Below are 11763 nucleotides of genomic sequence, written 5' to 3' on the forward strand. Positions count from 1 at the left end.
GTGTTCTTGTGTTAGGTACATATATATTTATGAGTGTTATATCCTCTTGGTGGAATGTGCCTTTTATCGTTATATACTGCCCCACTTTGTCTCTCATTGCCTTTTTTATCTTGAAGTCTACTTTGTCTGATATAAGAATAGCAATACCTATTTTCTTTTGTTTGCCATTAGCTTGTAGTATCATCTTCCATCCCTTCACTCTGAGCTTGTGTTTGTCTTATAGCTGAGATGTGTTTCCTGGAGGTGGCATATTGTTGTGTCTTGTTTTTTATTCCATCTAGACACTCTGTGTCTTTTGATTGGAGAATTCAGTCCATTTACATTTAGAGTGATTATTGATCTGAGGGCCTAATACTGCCATTTTAGCACTTGTTTTCCCGTTTTTCTGTATTTCTCTTGTTTCTTGTCCTGTATATTTCCAACTGCCAGTTCAGTTTGGTGTTTCTCTATGATGGTTTTCTCAGTTTTCTCTTTATTTACCATTTGTGTCTCTGTTCTGATGTTTTGTTTAGTGGTTACTGTGAGGTTTGTATAAAAGATCTTGTAGATGAGATAGTCCATTTTCTGATAGGCTGTTATTTCCTTAGTCTAAGCTAGTTCCATCCATTTCCTCTTCCCCATCTGTGTTACTGTTGTCACAATTTATTCCATTTTGTGTTCTCAGTTTGTGATTAAAATGAAGTGACTATAGTTATTTTTGATGTTTTCCTTCCCTTTATCTTTAATGTTATAATTAAGTGTTTGCTAACCTGTTTTGATAGCTGCAGTGTTCTGATTTTGTCTGCTTATTTATCTCCTTGCTCAAGGCTTTGGTCTTGTGGCAATGAACTCCTTCAGCTTTTATTTGTCTGGGACAGTTTTTGTTTCTCCGTCATATCTTAGGGATGTTTTTGCTGGATAGAGTGTTCTTGGCTGAAAGTTTTTGTCTTTCAGAATTTTGAATATATCATTCCACTCTGTCCTAGTCTTTAAGGTTTCTGCTGAGAAATCTGCTGAAAGCCTAATAGGAGTTCCTTTGTAAGTTATTTTCTTCTGCCTCGCTGCCCTTAATATTTTTTCTTAGTCATTGACTTTTGCCAGTTTTACTACTATATGCCTTGGAGGTCTTTTTGCATTGATGTAATTAGGAGTCCTATTAGCTTCTTTTACTTGTAATTCCAGCTCCTTTCCCAGGTTTGGGAAGTTCTCAGCTATTATTTCTTTGAACAAGCTTTCTGCTCCTTTCTCCCTCTCTTTTCCCTCCGGAACACCTGCAATCCTTATGTTGTATTTCCTAATCGAATCAGATACTTCTCAGAGAACTTTTTCATTTCTTTTTAGTGTGTGCTGTCTTCCCTCCCCCCATCTGAAGGATTTCTGTATTTCTGTCCTCCAGATTGCTAATTCTGTCCTTACATAATATCAACTCTGTTATTCAAGGACTCCAGATATTTCTTTATCTCACTCATGTTTTTCATCTCCAAAATTTCTGATTGGTTTTCTTTATAGTTCCAGTGTTTTTAGTGAAGACTTCCCTCTGTTCATTAGTTTTATTCCTGATTTCATTGAATGGTGTATCTGGATTTTCTTGTAACTTGTTGAGTTTTTTTGTGATAGCTATTTTGAATTCTCCGTCATTTAGGCTGTAAGTTTCTGTGCCTTCAGGATTGATTTCTAGGTGCTTGTCATTTTCCTTCTGATCTGGAGTATTAATATATTTCATCATACTATTTGGTGAGATGGATTTGTGCCTTCACATATTGGTAGTATTTGGTCGCAGATTCTGTCTGCTGCCACTCTGGGTCGGGGGCAGAAGCTGTGTATTCTGAGCCTCCCACGATGTCTTGTATCTGTGCCTGTTCTTTGGAATCTGTGATACAGGGCCTGTTTGCGATTGCGTGCTTGCTGCTGCTGCTGTACTAACGTATGTGCAGGCACTCTGGTGGTGGTTTCTTGCCCTGGCCAACTGGCCAATCTGGTGTGCCAGGTGGGGGTAGGTGTGCCTTACTTCAAATGCCCGACCCCGGGGAGTTCCTGCTTTGCCCTTACTATCTTCCCTCCTTGGGTGCTGGCCTGATGAAGACACTCCTGCAATAGTTTTGCTGCCTCTGTGTGGAGCTTTCCAATGGTTGGGAGGCAATTCGGAGAGTGAAGCTGTTCCTGCAGAGAGCCTCCCTTCCCCATCTCCTCTCAGAGCTGCGCGCAGTTCTGTGCCCTGAGTCACCACCAGAGAGGGAGAGGAGATCCCCTTACCTCCTTCTGCTTCCTCCCCAGGGGTCCAGCACCTCCCCCTTCAGACGTATGGCTGCATAGGTCTCTCAGATGTCTTTGTGTTGTATGAATGTCCTCTGTTGGTTTATGAATGTCTTTTTCCTTGTATCTTAGGGGGAAGAGACTAAGGGAAGAGCTCACTCTGCCATGATGCAGATGTCACTCAATTCCCTAGGGTTTCTTTTTTTTTTTTTTACTGACCCTTCTTTCTTTTTAAAATAAAGCAAGAACATGATACATTTTGAAAATGCAAAAACCTGCTTGAGAGTATTTGCAAGTAGAACAGGTAGTTCTTCAATTTGCTGCATATGTACACACAAAGGAGAAGGTTTTGCTCTTAGTTTAACTAGCTCTGCTTGTGTGGAAAGCTGTCCTTGATTCTGTGGCTCCGGCTGAGAAAGCAGATGTACATATGCGGGTGGGAGAGAGGAGAGAGAGAGCTACAGAGAATGAGCACTTCCCCTTGCTAATCTAGACCAAAAGCCTCGGACGTTCAACGTGTTTCTTTACTCCTACAGATCATTAATCTGGATGTGTTATGACTGTCTGATCTAGCCCATCCAGTGGCATTGATGTGTATTGGGGATAGAAATTTAATTTTATAAGCTCAAGCTATTCAGCAGCGGCCATGAAAAATCACCAGAGATGTAGATGTATCTTCGCCAGTGTGAGATCTTTCAAAGATTTCTTCTATTAAATGCTGTTTCCAAAATGATAGAATGCTCTTCAATTTTTTCTTTTTATTGGTGAGGAAGATTGGCCCTGAGCTAAGGCCCTGAGCTAACATCTGTGCCAATCTCCCTCTGCTTTGTATGTGGGACACCCACAACAGCATGGCTTCCTGAGCGGTGCGTAGGTCTGTGCCTGGGATCCAAACCTGTGAACCCTGGGTTGCCGAAGTGGGGCATGTGAAATTAACCACTACACCACCAGGCCAGCCCCTCAATTTTGAAAAAGTAAACAATAAAATAATATACCTTAAATATATATAATTTTTATTAAAAAATTCAAAAATGTAAAAATGAGATAAAAGACCTTGGGAATATCATGTAGGTTATGAAATAGCAACATAAATCAGAACAGAAAAACAAGAAAGAATTTGAAATCAAATATCATTTCAGAAAATAATTAAAACTTAATTGTAAGTTTCAATTTGTATTTTTAATATCCCAGTCTTTATAAAACATTTAATTGAAGAAGTAGCTAAATACGTACTTATTTTAAAACCTTCAGTATTTTAGGGTAAGTTTGACAGAGCAAAAGAAGGTGAGGATGGATGGCAAGTGATTGAAAATAAATTGAGATTTCCGTCTCACGTCAAAACAAAATTCTATGTGGTGAAAATATTACATGTTAAACTTATTAGAAGAAAATGTAGTGGAATATTTATCTGATCCTCAGATTGAGGGGGACTTTCCAAGTGGGACATCACTGGTGGATGCCATGAAGGAAAAGATGGTGAGATTTGAACTGTGTTTAAAAAAATTGCAAACTAGGGGCCAGCCCCGTGGCCAAGTGGTTAAGTTTGCGTGCTCTGCTTTGGTGGCCCCGGGTTTTGCTCGTTTGGATCCTGGGTGCGGACATGGCACCGCTCATAAGGCCACATTGAGGCGGCATCCCACATAGCACAACCAGAGGCACTCACAACTAGAGTATACGAGTATGTACTGGGAGGCTTTGGGGAGAAGAATATAAAAACAAAAAGAAGATTGCCAACCGATGTTAGCTCAGGTGCCAATTTTTTAAAAAAAATGCAAACTAAACATACAGTTATGCTAACTTGCATTACGTGAGAGATAGTGGATTAATGCCCTTAATAATGTATGTCTCCAATTCATCCCCAAATGTTACTTAATAGCAAATTAAGTTGAAATACAGTTGAAAAAGAAAACATATTTAGCCAAATATTGATATAATTTCAGGCAGAATGGGTAAAATTTACAAGAATATTTAAATTAACACTGGCTATTTTAAGGAAATTGGGCACATCTGAGGTGCAGCTCCATGTTTACCTTCAGGTGCCATGAGGCTGCGAGTTTTCTTCTTTGCTATTAGGTGTAGCTTAGTAGGCAAGTCTCAGAAACAACCCCACTTTCATATATAAAGAACCTCTTGTTCTAGATTCTTTAATAATTACTGTGGCTGAAATTCAATGAGTCTTTACTTTGTGTCCGGCCTAAAACTTTAGTTACACTAACTTGTCTAAATTTTACTGTTGCTCTGTAAGGTTGGTGGTATTACCAACCCCATCGTACAGAGAAGAAAATTACAGCATAGAGAGGCACAGCTGAGGGGCAGTCTACACTGAAAGTAGAAAAACAAGGTGAAGAAATATAGCAAGCTAAGAATTACTACATAACCTTAATTTAATCTCATTAGTGGTCATAGAAATGAAGAGGGGAGTGCTGTTTCTCACCTCTCAGATTGGCAAAGATGACAGATGAAAACACCCAGGGCTGTTGATGCCTCTGCAGATTAGTGCTCCCTAGAGCACACCCAGGCCTCCAGCCTTGGAAACAAGGGTGTCCGCATCTGGGAATTTGTCCTGTAGAAAAATGAGAAAGTTGCATCAAGTCTGGCTTTTTTTTTGTTTTTTGTGAGGAAGATCGGCCCTGAGCTAACATCTGTTGCTAGTCTTCCTCTTTTTACTTGAGGAAGGTTGTTGCTGAGCTAACATCTGTGCCAATTTTCCTCTATTTTGTGTGTGGGACGTTGCTATAGTATGGCTTGATGAGTGGTATGTAGGTCTGCGCCTGGGATTTGAACCCACGAACCCCAGGCCACCAAAGGGGAGTGCATGAACTTAACCACTGCGCCACTGGACCAGCCTCAGGATGTATTTATTTAGATAGTCTTTGCATTGTTGATTATGAAACTGAAAAATTGGTAGCAAGTAAGTGTCCAACACCAAGGGATGGTTGAATAAATTGTGATACCTTTATCTGTGATCTGCTAATAAGCATTAAAAATGATGTGGATATGTATTTATTGATATAGACAGATGTTTATATATAATGTCAAGGATTAAAAGCAGATTATAAAATAAGATATTTCCCTTTTTATGTTTGAAAGGAGACATGTATTATAAATTATTGAAAGGTATTCATTAAATTTTAACATCATCGTCTTTGGCAGGATTGTAATTTTCTTTATTATTATCTTTCTACAGCAACTGATTGTTATGTGTGCAATTAGAAAATTAACAGTTTGTTTTTAAAAAGAACTGTCTCGTATTTTGTGTTAAATATAGATTTCAGGTATTGAATTTACTTAAAATTAAGTGTAGGTCTGCTGGTGAAGTGCTTTTAAAATAAAGGTAAAAAGACAAGAGTAATAGTTTAAGAAAATATCCAAGATGAAGATCAAGGTAGATCAGGGTTTATCTAATTTGCTAGGTTTGAGGCCTTGGGTAAACTGCTTGTTTTCAGCTTCAAATAGGAGTGTAAATACCAAATCCCTGAGTGCGTATGACTGTATGTGATATTTATAGTGATGACTGTGAGCTGTTAAGCTAGTTAATAGTTTTGATCTATTGCATACCCCGATGAAGAGAGTAAGCAAGTATATTAGGGAACGTTAGAGTTAATAGTGTGAAATTGTTGAAATTCATGCCCACCCTTCTCACAGTTGGTTTCACTTCCTACCTGTGCTTAGATAAATCAGTCTGTTTAATAATGAGAGCAATTGTATACAGATGTTCATATTTCAGGCAAAAAGGGAGGGATTTGACTAACCTCCTGATCGCTAATTGCAAATTTTTTGGTTATGGAGCTTTTTTTTGAGATATTTGAAAGGTGTATTTATGAATCTGTGTGACATAGCTGGCTGCTTCTGGTCCTGCATCGGATCATAAGGGCTGAGGGAGGAAGGTGGCAGGGGCTGGACATTGTCCCCCGAGAGAGGAAGCCCCAGCACAACACCAACACCAGCACAACACCCCCTGCAGTTTAAAGCTCTCTGAATGAGTAAGGAGGAACCTGGTCCTGAAATTTCTTGCCAGCCACTCCATCTCTCAAGGTTTCTTCCGGGAGGCTGGGACAGAATGGACAGGCGGAAGGTGATCTTTGGGAATAGGTTTTCTCAAGATGCAGGCAGAGCCAGGGAGGGCCTGCACAGTGCTTCCTGTCACCTGTCAGCCTTATTCCTCCTCCTGTGCCACCACATGCCACCCCACCTCACCCCACCTCATCCCGCCTATTCCTTTCCTGCCGTCCCGCACTTCTTTACAGCCTTTTCTCAGGAACTCTGCTGCTCCTTCCCAGTCTGAGGGACGCTGTATACTGTGGGGCTCGGCTTTGCTGTCACTTCTTGCAGGCAGCATTCCAGACTCCTCATGTCCAGGTTAGTAGGACTTGTGTGTCTTCCAGGGTTATTCTGCAGAGTATGTGAGAAAATGTATGCGCAGTGCTTGCATTCCTCGCAGTGGCCCAGCAAGCTGCTGCAGGGTTGCAGGAGCCCACACGGTCCTGGAATTCACTGTAGGAGGAACACAACCTTGGCTAATCACATGCACTTTGCTGTATGTGAATGGAGTAGGTTTGAGGTGCAGAAAACCCATGGACAAGCTTGTTCACTTTTCTGTCTGAAAGATGATATCCTTGGGCATAGCCTTTTCAGTAGCGCATGCTGAGAGACAGAATGTGTCTATTCACAGCTTTGCATGTTAAACTAGTGTTTCTTTCACTGTAGTCCAAAGACATTTTTGCTTAGCCGAGGCAGTGTTTCTTTCCCCAGTTGCTGGATTCCAACCAGGGTAGCATGTACTAGTCTTCTGAACCACTAGCTCCTCTCAGAGACATGTGTGAGTATTCCAAGTTACCATGGTATTTTTCCCCTTTCTTTTTGTGCTAATTTTGATAGAGAACTAAGAAGGAAAGAATATATTTTCTCACCAACATTTCTGCTATTGATATGTCAAGAACTGTGATATTCTGTTCTTGGAGAATTTTTCGTGTGGTGACTTTTCTATATTGTTGCAAACCAGTGGATAGTGTCAGTATTTTGAGAAATTTAAGAAAACAAAAGCAAACAAAATGCTGGCTATTGCAGTCCACCCCCTGAAAAGAAATGGAATGTGAAGACTGAAATGCTTGAGATAGAACTTTAGTTCAGTAACTGACGGTTGCAGTTCTCTGTTTTCAAATAAACAAATAAATAAAACACCCCCACTCATACCAGGAAAAGTAGATGTTCGGATTTCTTTCTAGGTAATATAACTTGATTGTGTTCTTTTAAGTTAGCTGCCCAGGGATATGAATTGAAAAAGAAAAATTCTTGCATGAAAATGTTTTCCTGATACTAAAATTTAAAAGCAAGTAAATTGGTTTAAAGCTTAAAAAAAATATTTAGGTATCCTTGAAGCATATGGTGAAACAAACACATTTATCATAATGTAATACAACATTTATCGAGTTTAATGTACTATCAGGCTCAAGTTTGCAAAATGGATTTTTATGAAGTATATCCCTCTTCAGTCCATGCCTTGTGCCAGCTGGAGAAGAATGCGTGCTACACTCAAAGCGCTTCTCCAGTGGGACTGGTGAGACGGAGGTAAAGGAATGTTATTTGGCTCCTCCTCTTGAAGGTGTGGGTCAGTGGGCTTCGCCTTCCCTCATGCCCTGTGGGTGGGCTTGGCAGAGGCCCCTTACAGGGAGCTATCTCTGCTCCACAGGATGCCCTGACAGCTCTCCTGCCTTCCTTCTTTCCTTTTCTTCCTTTTTTCTCTTCTCTTCCTTCTTATCAGTGAAGTCGGCACTTGGGAAAAATTGGACACCTTTTACTCTACTATGATAACATATATACATATAAGCAGAACTGAAAATTCCCAGATGAAAATTCATAGTTATTGTTAAAAACAAACAGCTGTATTTAACATTCCCTTGAGGCCAGCTGATTGTCAGAGTTTCTGATATTTTGTGCAGTTTTAATTCAAACCTATTACTGTTAATGTAGAAGAGAAAGACAGCGTGACACTTGTATACAGGTAATAAATTAAGGGTCAGGATGCTACGAACTCTTATATGAGCAATCACAATTTCTGCTTTTCCGTTTGAATTTCGTTATGTTGTCTTTCTTTGCAGTTCAGAGCCCAGTTCTTATCTTTGTTTACAACACTTCTTATTTTCTCATTCAAGATAGGATTGTCTAAGACAGTGATAAAAGAGTATGTTATTCCCTGGCCAGTTGTAATAATACCCTTATGACATGTGCCACATACTTTTGGTAAAATCGGTGTTTATAATGAGGGATGCAGAGGTATTGGGCCAACTTATGAATGCCCTTTGACATTAAAAAAAATTAGAATTGTTCACATTTCTTCATGTGTCTTTCTAATTTTGCTACTTACCCATTTTCTCTGTTTTAAGGATTGCATTAGGTTACTTATAGAAATGGGCCACAAATACAAAATTCTGGAGTTAATTTAACTTTGTTTTCAAAATGAACATTCTAAAAGCATCCAGAATTTTTTTATGAGGTGGTTTTTCATTTAGGAAAGTTATAAACTTTCTTTACTGCTTCTAAGATACATCATTAATTTGCTAGAATGCGTCATACCTTATTTTTTCTTGTGGTAGAAATAGGCAAGAAGCACATTATCTGTTCCTGCTGTTTAGATTATGTAAAATGGGTGTTCTCTCATCTACCTAGGAGCATTTGCCTTAGGGTCTTAACATTTCCATGAGAGGGCTAAAGGTTGAATGGTAGAAGGGGTAGGAAACAAAAGAAATTGACCTTCCTCTGAAGCAATCATATTCAGTGTATTCTCTTCTAACCATTGCCATGATGAGGAATTGGAGATGCCTGCCACTTTGAGATTGGGGGTTAAATTCTCTTTCAATTCAAAAGAGACAGAAAATGATTGTTATAGTCTAGTCATTAAGAAGTTATTGTTCTCCATGTACTCGGCACTTTTTATGCTGTTCCATTGCCAAAGTTTGATTGTTTTTAACCCTTGAGAAAGAGGATGACATTACGGGGAAAAGAGTCCATTTGTCTGTCTCAAGAATAAAGAGACGACTTTGTTTTCTTCCTTTCCTTGATTGGTGCAGCAACTTATATATCTTCCTTGGACCTTATTGTAGCTTTAATCTTCGTGGGTATAACTGCATCCAAGGTGTAGCTCTTAAAGAAGAAAGGGCGGGCCAGTTAAGAGCATTCAGTTCCACTGTAAGCTGCCCATGAGTAGAGCTAACAGTATCAGCTTGTGGTAGTGGAAGGACCTATGTTGGGTGTGAGAAGCTCACAAAGACAGTTTTTTAACACTTGAGTATGCAACAGACTGGGCTTTTATCACTGATAAATGCTGTAACAAAGGTACAAGGTAATATGGGAATTCGGGATGGGGAGAGTTTAATTCCAACATGGCAGAGATCTGAAATGTTTTTTGAGAGGACTGACATTTGAGCTGGTGAAGACTGGATGGGATTTTGGAAGGACTGGTTTGGAAGTACGTGTCTGAAAGAAGGAATCAGCAGCCTGAGTGAAGTCATGGAGGCAAGACATGATGGGATGTTTTTGAGAATTGTCTCCATGTGGTTTAATATGTAGTACATTAGAATGCAGGGTGGAGCCAGGCTGTGAAGTACCTTGAATGTTATATAGAGGATGGGGATGCTTTTTATTCTGCATGATGGGGAGCCATTGAACATTTTTGAGAGTTTCAGTATAAACTCTTTATAAAACACAGTGGTAAAAATACAACAATAGGTAAGTTTGCAATTTTAATAAGAAAATTTTTCTTTTTTGTCTAGTTCTTTTGACCAAATGGATTCTTTGCCATTTATTCACACAATATCAAATGATAGATGCTATGGAGAAAAATAACACTAGGAAGGGATAATAGGAACTGTGGAGAAGGTTCCAAATAAGGAAAGGTCTCAGTGAAAAGGGGACATTTGAGCCAATAGTTCAAGGAGGTGAGAGAACAAGGCAGGCAGATGTGGGGAGGGTATATTTCTAGCAAAAGGGTCATGGATTCCAGTGGCCTTGGGGCAGCAGTGTGGGGCCGAGTGTTGGAGCTGAGGGGGCGAAGAGCAGAGAGGTGGCAGAGGAAGTCAGGGAGGTGAGGAGCGTCTGCGTCTGGACATGGTGGGTGTTGGCTGAAGAGTGAGCACGGCATTTATATACCTGGAAAGAACTTTGAATTTTAATATGAGTGAGATGGGAAGCCATGGGGGGGGGATTCTGAGCAAAGAAGTGTACAGTCTGAATAAACCAGATCTGACCCACAGAGAGCTTTTAGCAGGGTGTTTCATTTTCTTTCTGTTTTAAGAATTGAATATTGCATACCTGTTAAGAGGATTGTGTTTTCTAAAATAACCCTTCATTTTTTAAGAAATTTTGATTACCTTTGAAGAGTTTCCCTTTTGGCCAAGTGACTTTCACAGCAGCAGCAGTGTTTTCCTGTGCCTGGTGGATGGCCCGGCGATTGCAGGTTACCGTGGGAACATCCCAGTTCTGTTTATTTTTCTCTCTGACTTTTGGGAAATGATATAAATGGGGAATTTGTACTCTACCCATTAAAGATTATTTAGGGGGCCCAGCCCCGTGGCCTACTGGTTAGGTTTGGCATGCTCCCCTTTGGTGGCCTGAGTTTGGATCCTGGACATGGACCTACACTACTTCTTGGTGGCTGTGCTGTGGTGGCGACCCACGTACAAAAAAAGAGGAAGATTGGCAACAGATGTTAGCTCAGGGCAAATCTTCCTTGGAAAAAAAAAAAAAAGAAAAAGATTATTTAGGTCATTAGGCTTTTTGCTTGTTTGTTTAAATACAAGAATGAAGAGGGTTGAATCATTCACACTAGTATGAATTATTTTTGTTGGCAGCAGTGACTTGGAGAATGTGGGCGATTAGGCATGAAGTCCAGGGCTGTGGGAGAGATGTTCAGAAAGGCCTGGAAAAACACTGCTCAGCAGCTCCTGCCTTGACCTCCACTCCTCCAGTGATCTTGTCCCCACTCTACCTCCATCAGTCATTCTTGTGGTCTTAATACATGCACTGTGTTCATATTCCTAGTTACAGGCGTCTCATCCTGTGACATCCACATCCTGCCTTTCCAGTTCTTTCCCTCTACTACCCCAACTCCAGCATGCCCCTGGACCCCCGCAGGAACTAAAACCCATGGATCCTACTTTTCATGTTCGCTCAACCGCCTCATGTTCTCACTTCCGTCTTTATCTGGTTTATATTCTGTGATCAGTCATTGTCATCTCTCCCTTAGTTACATACCATTGCCCTTCTCTCACTTTGTCGTCCTCACCTGGCAAAACCCCCATCTTGTTCCATCCAGCTATCTCCCTGCTCTCCATGCTTATCTCTTTGTAGCTGACTGTGGCTGGGGACAAGTGCATAGCCATCCCAACTCCTCTTCCCAGATCTAAGACTTCTTTCTCAGGTGGCATTTCACGATGCCCAGAGGTCCAGCCACATACCCGTAGTACATTGGCTCTTCTCTCCCCCTGTGTCTCTCCTCATTCTCTGCTAAATGCAGAGAACTTCCACAGATTCCCA

At 40.5% G+C, this 11763-nt stretch overlaps 1 protein-coding gene across 4 annotated transcripts in view; it reads left to right on the plus strand.

Moving 5' to 3' along the window:
* Positions 1 to 11763, plus strand: part of KDM4C (lysine demethylase 4C) — a 390924-nt gene that overhangs the window by 152885 nt on the left and 226276 nt on the right. The window contains exon 1 of one of the 4 annotated variants that reach the window (XM_070590146.1): positions 6454 to 6591. The exons of the other annotated variants lie outside the window; for them this stretch is intronic. The gene's annotated coding sequence lies outside the window, so the exon portion shown is untranslated. Of the gene's footprint in view, positions 1 to 6453; positions 6592 to 11763 lie in introns of those variants that run through there. 4 annotated transcript variants of the gene reach the window in all.

This window comes from Equus przewalskii, chromosome 22, assembly GCF_037783145.1.
Source record: "Equus przewalskii isolate Varuska chromosome 22, EquPr2, whole genome shotgun sequence".
Taxonomy (NCBI): domain Eukaryota; kingdom Metazoa; phylum Chordata; class Mammalia; order Perissodactyla; family Equidae; genus Equus; species Equus przewalskii.